The sequence below is a fragment of the Agelaius tricolor genome, unplaced genomic scaffold (genome assembly GCF_023055355.1).
Source record: "Agelaius tricolor isolate 1412-34295 unplaced genomic scaffold, bAgeTri1.0.p SCAF_15, whole genome shotgun sequence".
In the NCBI taxonomy this organism is placed as follows: Eukaryota; Metazoa; Chordata; class Aves; order Passeriformes; family Icteridae; genus Agelaius; species Agelaius tricolor.
In genome coordinates, this window is record NW_027269275.1 from 15,033,932 (window position 1) to 15,045,064 (window position 11,133).

Here is an 11,133-nt window from a genome sequence, read left to right on the forward strand (position 1 = left end):
GGTTGCTCACTTCCCTCATTTAGCAGGAAATGGGAGAAAGTGTGCATGAGGAAAAGTGTCTGCCTTTATCAGAGTTTATCCTGCACTGGAGGGGACACACAAGGATCCCTGAGTGCAGCTCCTGGCCCTGCACAGCACAGCCCCAGCACTCACACCAAGAGCACTGCCCAAACACTTCTGAGCTCTGGCAGCCTTGGTGCTGTGACCTTTGCTGGTGCTTTCACTGGCCTAAACCCCTCAGTGGTAACACATCACTGAAACCATTCCAGGAGCCCCAAACCCACCCCATTCTTTGCCACTTCACACCATCCCAGTCACAGAGATTCTCCACAAACACTCAGTTTCTGTGTCCCCTGGGCTGCACTAAAAGTTAGGTTGTAGTGCCCCAGTTTCCAGTCCCATCCATGGGGTTGGGCAAACAGAGGTAGAGGGAACATTGGCCACATGGACCTACAGACCCCTTTAAATAAGGGGCCACAGGCTTCTTTCCTCTAACTCCCCTAATCCTTCAGAAATCCTTCATCAGAATCACCCCAGATATGCCCATACCAGTCCCTTGGATCCACATCTGCTATCATCATCCAGAAGTGGATAATCCTATTGTTTGGGGGGGGGGGGTTTGTTTTTGGGTTTGGTGGGGGTTTTTTTGTTGTTGTTGTTGTTGTTTTGGGTTTTTGTTTGTTTGGTTTTGGGATTTTTTTTATTTTGTTTGGGGAGAAGATTTTTTGTTTATTTAGTTTAGTTTTGGGGTTTGTTTTTTTTTGTTGTTTTTTTTTTTTGTTTTGTTTTGACAGTTTTATTTCAATCCTTCTTTCCAATAAACATATTTGATGTCCTTCCCTGTTGGTTTTTCTAAGACATCTCTCTCCAGCTGTTTCTCTATTTGCAGTCTCCTGGAGTAGCCCCACTGCCTGTGCTGTACCAGTCATGCTCCCAAGGTGGCACACACGCTCTTTGCCATCTCCTCTTCTGCCGCGGGGCCCTGCTGTGCCTCTCTGCCACCTCCTCCACCCATTCCATCCCTAAAGGGGAAGGGCCACAGCCCTGACTCCCCAGAACCCTCTCTATTGACACTCTGCTGACTATGCCAAGTAAAATGTTGTGTAATCCTATAAAAACAAGGCAAGTAATATATCCAAATGGAATTTATTTACAAGGCAGCTGGCAAAAGAGCTTTTATTTGCTCAGAGTGGCTCTTTCTGGCAGAGGGCCCCTCCTGTTAGCAGCAGAGCTGTGCTCACCTCAGGCTGTGCTGGGGCTGCCTGATGAGCCCTCAGGAGGACACACTGCACCCCAGGGCTGGAGGCTCGAGCTTTTGGGCACAAGGAAGTCAGGAGGTGATGTGGTCTGATGCTTTCTGCTAGATGAGGACCTGTCTTCTCAGCCTGCCTGTCCCCTGAGCCATCCCCATCAAACCTTCTTTGATGCATTCCCTCCCTCTTTTCCCGTGCCCTGCAGGGCTCCCTTGCACCTGGCAAGGAGCAAGTGCTGAAAGGCTCCTGCCACCCTCCCCCTGTGTCACTTGAGCTCCTTGCGTGCCCCAGCAGCTTCCTGGTGCTTCTGAGTGCAGATCCAACTAAGATCCAGTCATATCTGGAGATAAAATCCTGAAGCAGCTCCATAGCTGCTGGACCACACTGAGCAGGCTCAAGCCAAGCTGCTCTTTCAGCACCCTCCTCAAATTTCACATCAAACAACAAGGAAAAGGGCAGGGAAAGGCTACCTTGTGATGGGATGTCCATGCTTTGTTGAGTCTGGGTAATCTGGGGCAGATTCAGCTTCTTAGTGTTGGCCAGCCTCTGCTTGATGGTGAGAGACATCTTCTGGAAGGCAGAGGGAGTCAGCTGAAAGGCAAAAAAAAACACCAAGAGCCTCAGAAATGCATTTGTTGGTAGAGGCTTTTCTTGTTCAAGTGCCAGTGATGAATAATTTGTGATCACAGCCACTAGGACAGTTCTGGAAGCCCTGGAAGTTACCTGCTGAAATATTTAACATCAATAAATTAATGATATAGAGCAGAATGCACATGCTGTAGCCATGTGGCTCTGCCCCATTAGCTTCTCTGTGATTTGATGTGACATGTTTGGGGATTTCTGCTCTTTGGGCATTTGTTTCCTCTTTAGTTTCACTGGATTGAGCTGGTGACCTTTGCAGAGAGTGGGGAGGAGTTATCAGAACTCCCCTAACCCCATCCTTGCACAGCACTCACAGCCCACCATGTGGAGATGTCACTGCTGGGTGAGCCCAGGGAGGCAGGAAAGCAGCTCCGTGCCAAGGCTGCAGTGCACAGCAATGGGGCCAAGCTTCAGTGCTCTCTTTTTAATTAGCATTTGTTTTCTCTGTCTGGCCTCACAGACCCTCCCCAGAACACAGAGATCTCCTGACAGAGCCCCAGCACCAGAACATCTCCGGTCAATGAGCTCCAGTCAGCAAAGGGGCGTTTGTGGGTGGGGAGGGGGAATTGCCCTGACCCCACTGCTGGGCTGGATCTGTGCTCCCACAGGAGATGGGACAGAGGAGCTGGTTTGGAACCTGCTCTAGCTGGGACCAGCCCTGTCTCTCAGAGCTCCAGGCAGAGTTTGAGCTGCCCTGCACATGCCAGGTGCCCAAGGCAGGTTGGTGAGGGCAGCACAGGTGAGTGTCCAGCCTGACAGAAGGAATTAGTGCCACACAAAGGGGATGGAGAGCAGCACACCCTCATGGTTCAGCTGGACATTGGTTTAACTTGGCTCTGGGGAGGGGATCTGCAGTCTCACAGAGCTGCTGGACAACACGTGGGGCAGAGAGGAGGGACACGATGGGAGTTTCCAGCCTTGACACAGCTCAGGCCCAGGCACAGTGGGTACTCACAGTTACAGGTTTCTCTGCCTCTCTGACGAATTTTCAATTACAAGGTTCCACCACTCTGCCCTGGGATCCAGAAGCCATTGTGGAGAATGTCTGGCCTGGATCATTTGCGCCACTGGCTCACCTGGAAGGAGCAACAATGGAACTCTGAAAATCCAAAATCCCATTCATGCAGACCCACAGGATACACTGGTGTCTCCAGCCTGTGGTATCCTTCAGAAGTGAAGAACATGAGGCCACCCCACCCTGATTCATCAGTAGACCCTATTTTAGTGGCTGAGTTAAGATTCATAGAAGCAAAACCCCAAAACAAACAGACCCTGAAAAACAAACAGACCCTGAAACAAAACAGCCTTTTGCTGTGGGTGCAGTCCCACAACCCAAAAGACTTGTCAGAGCCTGGTGGCACTTAACATCTCCCACCTTTTCCATTACATTTGTAACCCCATTTTCTGACATTTTTAACCAAATCTCTGTTAATATCCAAACTGTCCTTTATCACTTTACAAGTTTTCTTGGTGGGAACAGAAGGAAGGTGACTGTCACTGGGCTGCTGGCCTGGGTGCATCACGGAGGGAGCAGGACCAGCCGCACGATGGCATTGTCCCCTGCAGGACCAGCCGCACGATGGCATTGTCCCCTGCAGGAGCGGCTCTTCCAGATGGCATTGTCCCCTGCAGGACCAGCCGCACGATGGCATTGTCCCCTGCAGGAGCGGCTCTTCCAGCCCGGGGAGCTCCGCGGAGCCTTCCCGGGGCAGAGCGCGGTGTGCGCTCCTCGGGGCCCGCGGGAGCCTTTCCAGGGAAGAAAGGACAAAGGACGCGTGTCCCTTCCTCGCAGCCGGTCACATCAGGGCTGGGGTCAGAGGACCTGACCGAGGGCCAGGCGTGGCTGGGTTTGCTCCTTGTGAGCCATCCGGTGGGTGCCCAGGGGAAGCAGAGCATCCTTTGCCGATGGTTTTTCCTCCCGGCGGATGGCGGTGGCCGGGGGCTCCCGGGGGCAGCTGCAGCGCTGCCCGGCGCCTCTCCCAGAGGGAGCCTCTGCTCCTGTCACAGCTCAGAGCAGCCTCAGGGGTCCTGCTCCTTGCAGCTGGCTTGGTCCCTAAATTGCACCCCACTGGGCTGGAGTGGGTGAGCCTGCAGTTCTCAGGAGTCACAGGCTGGGGATGGACAGGGAGGATGGGACAGAGGGAGGACTCTGGGCTCCAGGTCAGCGAGGAGGGACACAGACAGGTCTGCTCTTTGTGTAGACAGCTCGTTCTGTTTTGGCACACAGTTACAAACAGGACTGCCTTTGCTCATAGCCCTGGCTTGACATCAGTGTTGTCCTAGGGAGGGAAACTGTTCCCCAATTAACACCTTGAATCCCAGCCATACCTCATCACTGCTTTCTTCAGTTCTTCCCTGCTGCCTCCTTGAGTTGATATGCAGTATTCCTACCTAGGGCAGGAATCCCTTTTACCCTTAACCACAGCACCCTCTTTTTAAACCATCCCCAGCCAACAACAAAATGCTAATGTCTGGCACCTGTTGCTCTTTTAGGTAACAGGACAGCTGCATTGACCCTAAAAACACACCCACAGTCACAACAGTGGGTCAAGAGCCAGAGAATCTCATGCATCAGGCAGTGAGATAGGCATGATGCTGTCATGGTTCCAAAAGAAAGCTTGGCTAAGGCAAAAGCATGCTGCCCTGGAAACAGGCTGGCTGCTCATCTAAATGCACTGCTGAGGGAGCAGCTCCCCACTGGGGTCACAGCTGAAACCCATGGGAGTGTGGAGGCTCTGGGCCAAGCCAGAGGGGGAGGATACACCCTGTTCTTACAAGGTGGGGTGCAAAAAAGCTGGGGTGGGAAGGGGAAGGGATCTGGTGACTCCTTGGTCTCTTAGCTGAGCCAGCAAGGCTTGAAAAGGGTTAAAAACCTGGGCAGGAAAATGTTTGCCTGGGCTTGTTTTTCTACCCAGCCCGAGTGTCCTTTATTATGCTGGGCCATGGAAAGGCTTCCTGGCTTTCCTGGCTGCTGGGAGTTGTGCAGGCTCTGGGGCTGCTGTGTGCTGCCTGTGTGTCACCCTGGAACGAGTCGGGTGACAGCTCCACTCTGGAAGGCTGTGACATCCCATTCTGCAGGAAACCTGCTGGGAGGGAAGGGCTTAGCTCAGCCTGGAGGCTGCCAGTGCCCCAGCACAGTCACCTCTGTCAGGTCACAGCCCTGCAGGTGGCAGCCCCCCTTGTTTTTGGGGCTGGCTCACAGGTGCCAGTAGCCCCCATGGAGATGGGGATCAGCCTCATGGCTCCACTGCAGAGAGGTTTGGGGGTCTCTCCTTCACCCACCATCATGTCAAACAGCTCCCACAGCCTTTCTTGGAAGGCTCTCAGACATCTCCTGCCCAAAGAAGGCAGGAAGAGGTGAGCGTTTCTGGGAACAGATCTGATTCTGGTAAACTCCTTTCTTTGAGACTGCGGCGTGTGCAGACACGCTGGATGGAGAAGTGGGAAGAGGGGATGTGGAGAGGTGCTGATAGTGCTGCATGCATGCCATGGCATGGGGCCCAGGGGCTGGCTCTGTGGCAGATGAGGACTTGCAGCACCCCAGGCAAAGGCTGGGGCCAGGACCTGGCTGCTCCTGCCAGGAAAACCCTTCCAGGACATGAGGATGCCTTGTACAGGCAGTGGCTGCTCCTGCTGACATGGGAGGGAGGAAGAGGGGGAGTAAGTGGGGCTGCTGCGAATAGGCACATGCTTCATCCTCTCCCACAGCCAAGGCAGCAGGCACTGGCCTGGCCTCTGGCTCTGGCAGAGGTGAAATAGCAGAGCCATGGCACTTTGCTGCTCCCCATCTTCTGTCCAATCCACAGAAGCTCCAGAAGAATCTTTTTCCAGGAAGCAAAGGAGGGGAGAGCCCTCTTTATCACCCTGGGACAAAGCAGAGCACAGCCACCCCTGTGCCAAGGGAGAGCCTGGCACCAGCTCCAACAGCAGCCGTGGTCTCCCGTGGCACATGGAGATTTCTGTCTTGCCCTCCTGACCACTGTTGCTGCCACTCTCACCTGCAGGGCAGTGGCAGGAGACTGCCCTTCCATGGATCATGGAATCACAGGACAGTTTGGGTTGGAAGGGATCTTTAAATGCCATTTGGTCCAACACCCCCTGCCATGGGCAGAGACACCTTCCACTATCCCAGGTTACTCAGAGCCCCAACCTGGCCTTGAACAATTCCAGGGTTGGGCCAGCCACAGCTTCTCTGGATAATCTGTGCCAGGGCCTTGCCACCCATGTAGGGAAGAACTTATCCCAGATATCTAATCTAACCCTGCTTTCCGTCAGTTTGAAGCCATCTTGCCTTGTCCTGTCATTCCAAAGTTCCTCTCCAGCTCTCTTGTAGTCCCATTAGTACTGGAAAGGCTCTAAAGTGTTCCTGGAACCTTCTCTTCTCCAGGCTCAACAACCCCAGCTGTCTCAGCCTGTCTCCACAGCAGAAGTGCTCCAGTCCTCAGAGAATCTCACTGGTGTCTGGGTGTGCTCCAGCAGCTTCACATTGCCCCTGGGGCCCCAGAGCTGGGGGGACAGATCCTCTGTCTCTCCTCCATCGTGCCAGCTTTGTGGAACTGTTCCCTTCAGGCCCTGCAGCTACACAGAAGGACTGAGATATCAGCATGTCTTCCCAGCTCTGCAGGGACTTGGGCAGGAGCCAAGGGCTTGATGTGTTCAGGGGAGCCTGCTCTGGTACAGTCCCTTCATGGTCCTCCTCCTACTCCTCAGCTGAAATCTGCCCAGGTTTCACCTCTGCCATGCAGGCACCTTTCCCAGGAGTTCCCCATCCCCTTTCCTTGGAAGGAGCTTGCTCCCATGGCTGCCTTGCTCTGTGGGAGGCAAGTGACCCTTTCCTGTTTAGAAAGAGCATAGCCATGGTATGCACTGAACAGCTCCGTGTTTGTTTCTTTAAACACAATATTTTCAAACTACTTGAATCTTGTTTGTTGCAGCAGACAGTGCAGCCCTTGGCAGCCTCCATGGGACAGGGACAGGATGAATTTTCCTCAGTCCAGACTGCTCCAGCTGCCAAGGAGAGGCAGCAATTCCCACTGCAAGTGTGCACCTTGCTCTGCAGTGTCCCACTGGGATCAGCCAGCAGTTTGCTGGCTCGCTGCTAGCTCGGGTGTGATGCTGCCAGGGAAGAGCTGCATCCCACAGCCCAGCTGCCTTGGGATGCTGACTGGTAGCTGTGGAAAACACAGAGTATCAGCACTTTGCACTGTGTGCTGGGCTTCAAATTGGTTCTCATTTACAGAGAAGGAGGAAGCCATTGTGTTCAGAGAAGTGAAAGCCAGTGGGATGTTCTCTACTTCTTTTGAAAACATTTTCTACGTAAAGCAGTTCCCTTATAACACAACCCCCAGAATGGCCAGTACTTCCAAAATTGGAGTTTTCCATCCCCTGTGGAGACACTGGCTGCAGACAGATCCAGACATCTGCTTTTCATTTCCTGCTTCATTCTTAAATGTGAGAAAATACGAAATCATGTGGTGCCTTTCTTGATCCCCTGCCATTTATTTCTCTCCCTTATTACAGTAATGGCTCAAAAGCTCTACATGAACCACAGAGTCTTCTCCAAAAGGCATCTCCAAAGTTAGAGGCCACATTTGGCTCTAAGGAACCTTCTCCTGAGTTTGGCAAGGGTGTCCTTGGCCAGGAGAGAGGGGCTGGGTGGGTTGATTTGTGTCAGAGCAGCGACTGAGCTGCCACACCACTGAGGAGAGGTGGGTTAGTGTGAGGATGAGCTGCCATGAGCAGCTGGGAGCTTTGTCAGGGGAGAGAGAATCCCATCCTATGTCCAGAGCTGGAGTCACGTGTCAGTGTGTCTCCCTTGCAGCACCAACCCTGGCTGGGCTGTCCCAAAAACTGAATGTTCCTGCTGCCTCCATCCAGCAAGGCCCTGGGATGGAGGACAAGGCTGTCCTTGGGCAGACAAGGATGCTGTCAGTACCTGCTCCCGGGCCCTGCTCTAGTGTCACCAGCTCCTGAGCCTGGGGACCTCCTGAACATGCTTCCCATGAAATTCCCATGAAGTGGAAAATCAACATTCTCATCTGATCCACTCTGGCACCTTTCTTTCAAGTCAGATACAGGCTCCCAGCTCTCACTTAGTTTCCCTTTTAATTCTCAGTCTTGACCTTATTTCAAGGAATATAAATCTACTGTAACAAACAATTCTTTCACAAAGAACCAAACAGCAAACACTTCCAGCAGGGAAACTCCCTGTAGGAGGTGGGAGGTGTTCTGGGCCCATTTCCTGTTTGTTTAGGACACAGCCCACATTCTTTTCTTATATGTAGTTTTGCATATAAATCTTTGTAGGTTCAAGGTGCTTTTTCCTTCACAAGCAATTCCTCAGGCATTAGTCACAGATTCCCTCCACCTGTGGGGACCTTGGCCCTGTGCACAGCTCAAGCTGGTTCTGAACAGCTCTGGAGGGTGGGAAATGCTGGAGCTGCTTTCAGGTCTCTGCTGGGTAAGATAGCATCTGGCACTTTGACCTGTGGTAGACGTGATTTGGAACAATAGAGTTCCTGGCTAAGGGCTGCAGCAATCAAAGCTAAGGGAGTGACATCAGATAAGGCTTCTGAGGGTGCCTGGTGCCTGTCACCACTGTCCCCAGCAGACCTTGTTCTCCTTTTGTTCTGCATCAAAACCAGTGTTTAGGTAGCAGAACATCTGTCCTGCTACAAGAAGGACTTTAGAGCAGAGCAGGGGCTGGAGGCAGAGAGCCCAGCCTCCAGCACGGACACTGAACTGTCAGGTGTGACATCCTTTTGTGGGTGCTGAGGGCACACCTGGGCAGTGCTGGAAGGCCCAGAGCTTGCAGGACCCCCTGGTGGTGCCCAGTGTCCACTGTGTGGTCCCTCTGCCCACGCTCCATGGCAGGAGCACAGGTGAATGTTTGTGGATGTTTTTCTGTTTTCCGTGTTTCCTTACTGTAGTTACATACAGAGGGGAAAAAAACCCAACCCTATTCCTGTTATCTACTGCTTTTCTTTGGGGTGCAAAGGGTTGCCTTGAGCAATCTCCCAAGGAGGAATGGGAGCAGGCTGGGATAAGCTGGCCCTGGCTCCCAGTTACTCAGTTTTTCTTCTCTTTGTTTCCCTGAAGGCTTGGAAGTCCCTGGCTCGCAGGGTTGCACACTCCCATCACTTGCATGCTGTGATTCTTCTGGGATTGCTCATGTAGGAGCTCACCTGCCTGCTTGCACTCATCCATATCACATTTTCATCTACAAGTCCAAATCTGCACTGAAAGCAACCTGCTATTCCTGGAAACTAAAGTGAACTAAATCAAATTGAGAAAGCAAGTGCCCAGACAATCCTACTGTAACTAAAGAAGCTAAAATTTGTTGAATCTGAAGAGAAGTCCTGACATCTTTCACTGTCATGTGGGAATCCTTAAAATCAGTGTTTTGGGAAAGCTGCAGAAGGCAGGCCTCAGAGACAGCAGAACTGTGATTAGAGCTAAGCAGCCTGCCTTTTTCAGATTTCCCAAAACCCTCTGATTTTAAGGATTCCCACATGTCAGAGTGACACAATGTCTGTGGTTTACCACTAGTTATATCAGAAATATCTCCTGGAATACATCAGATCCTCTGACTTTAGATTCTTCAACGCTGCAAGACCTCAAAGAGGTGCAGTAAGGATCTGGTGTGGAGGAGCAGATTGGGATGGGATGGGATGGGATGGGATGGGATGGGAAGTGGGTTGGCAGTGATGGTGCCAGTTTTCTGCCAGCTGCAGCCCAGGTTTGTCACTGCTCACTGGAGTTGCCTGCTCCCATTGGAGGCAGTTGCTGTCCCTCTGTGTCCTGCTTTTGGTGGGAAATGCAGGGCTTGGTGGTGGCTTAGGCCCCCGCTGCTGCCAGCCCTTGGTGGCTCATGGTGTCCCACAAAGCCACACTGAGGCTGCAGCTGCCCTCCACACTTCTGCTGTGGAATTTCCTTGTGCAGATGTCACCTCCAAGTCCAGCTGCTGAGCTCACAGGGAGCAAATGGAGATGTCTAAAGTGACCTAGAGGAGTTCTCTGCCAGGTAAAAGACCTCCAGCACAACCTGCAGAGGAGCAGCAGCAGCCAGAGAGCAGTTTTTGCCTTAAAACAACAACATCTATGGCAAGGCATGCCTTTGGCAAACAAAGCACTCCCACTTAGCTGAATGTCAGAGCCCTTCCTCAGTTTTACCTATCTCTGGCAGCAAACCCTTTGCAGAAAAGTCAGGACCTGTTCCTTCAAGGGGGATGTGAGCACATGTAGGTTGTGCCATCACTTCCAGCAGCCAAGGTGCCCAATGGCTGCAGGCAATGCCATTTCCTGGGACAAAAGTTTCCTGTGGACCTTGAGAAAACACCATTTGGGGAAGGGCCAGAAAACATCCCAACAAACTCAGCATGTTCTGTTCTCACTAGATCAAACAGACTATTTCAAGCCTTAATTTTTATTTTGTTTCTTTGAAATGGCCTTTTTCTTCTAATACAATACAACAAAAACTACTGAAGTTGCAGGCTGGGATTTTCACCAAATGCAATATATGGAAACCTGGGGATTTTCTCTCTTGAAAATGAAAATCCCAACTAGAACCATTGGAATTTCCCACTGAACAGAGATGCCAGATTTCCACCAGCCTAAGAAAACTTCAGCCAAAAATATTTATTTTCTGAGGCAGTCACAGACTCAGTCTGGAGCTTATCTTCATCTTTCAGTTGAGGGAATTGTTAGGGGAAAACTGTTCTGTCTCCTGGGACTGGAGATGAAAGAGAAAGAAAAGGTGCAGGATGTGGCTGCAGTGCTGGTACATCCGCTCCTGACCTGCCACAGGGGCTGGCACTGGGAAGTCCTGACACAGCCTGGTCCCTGCAGAGCTGGGGCTCTCCTGCTCCCAGCAGCAGCAATACTCCGATGTCTGAGCCCCCGTGTTCATGGAAAATCAGGCTGTCCTAGCGAGCACACACTGCAGATAGCACGGCCAGGGCACAGGAGCTGCCTGCAGAGCCACCGGGTCCCTGCTCATCCCTCATCCCCTCCCTTGGTGATGCTCCTTAGAGGCAGCCTGGCCTGAGATCAAAGTGCAGCTGATGAACTCACGATCCTGATTAGCAAATTCCGTCTCTTTTGGCCTAATGATTGCTGTTGTAAGATGGCTGCCAAAAAGGAAAGGAAAGGAATAACTGCTTTGGCATTTTGGGTAATTAATGAGCTTACTGAGCAGCGGGGAGCTGCAATTGGAGGTGGGGAGAGTTTTACCAGCCTA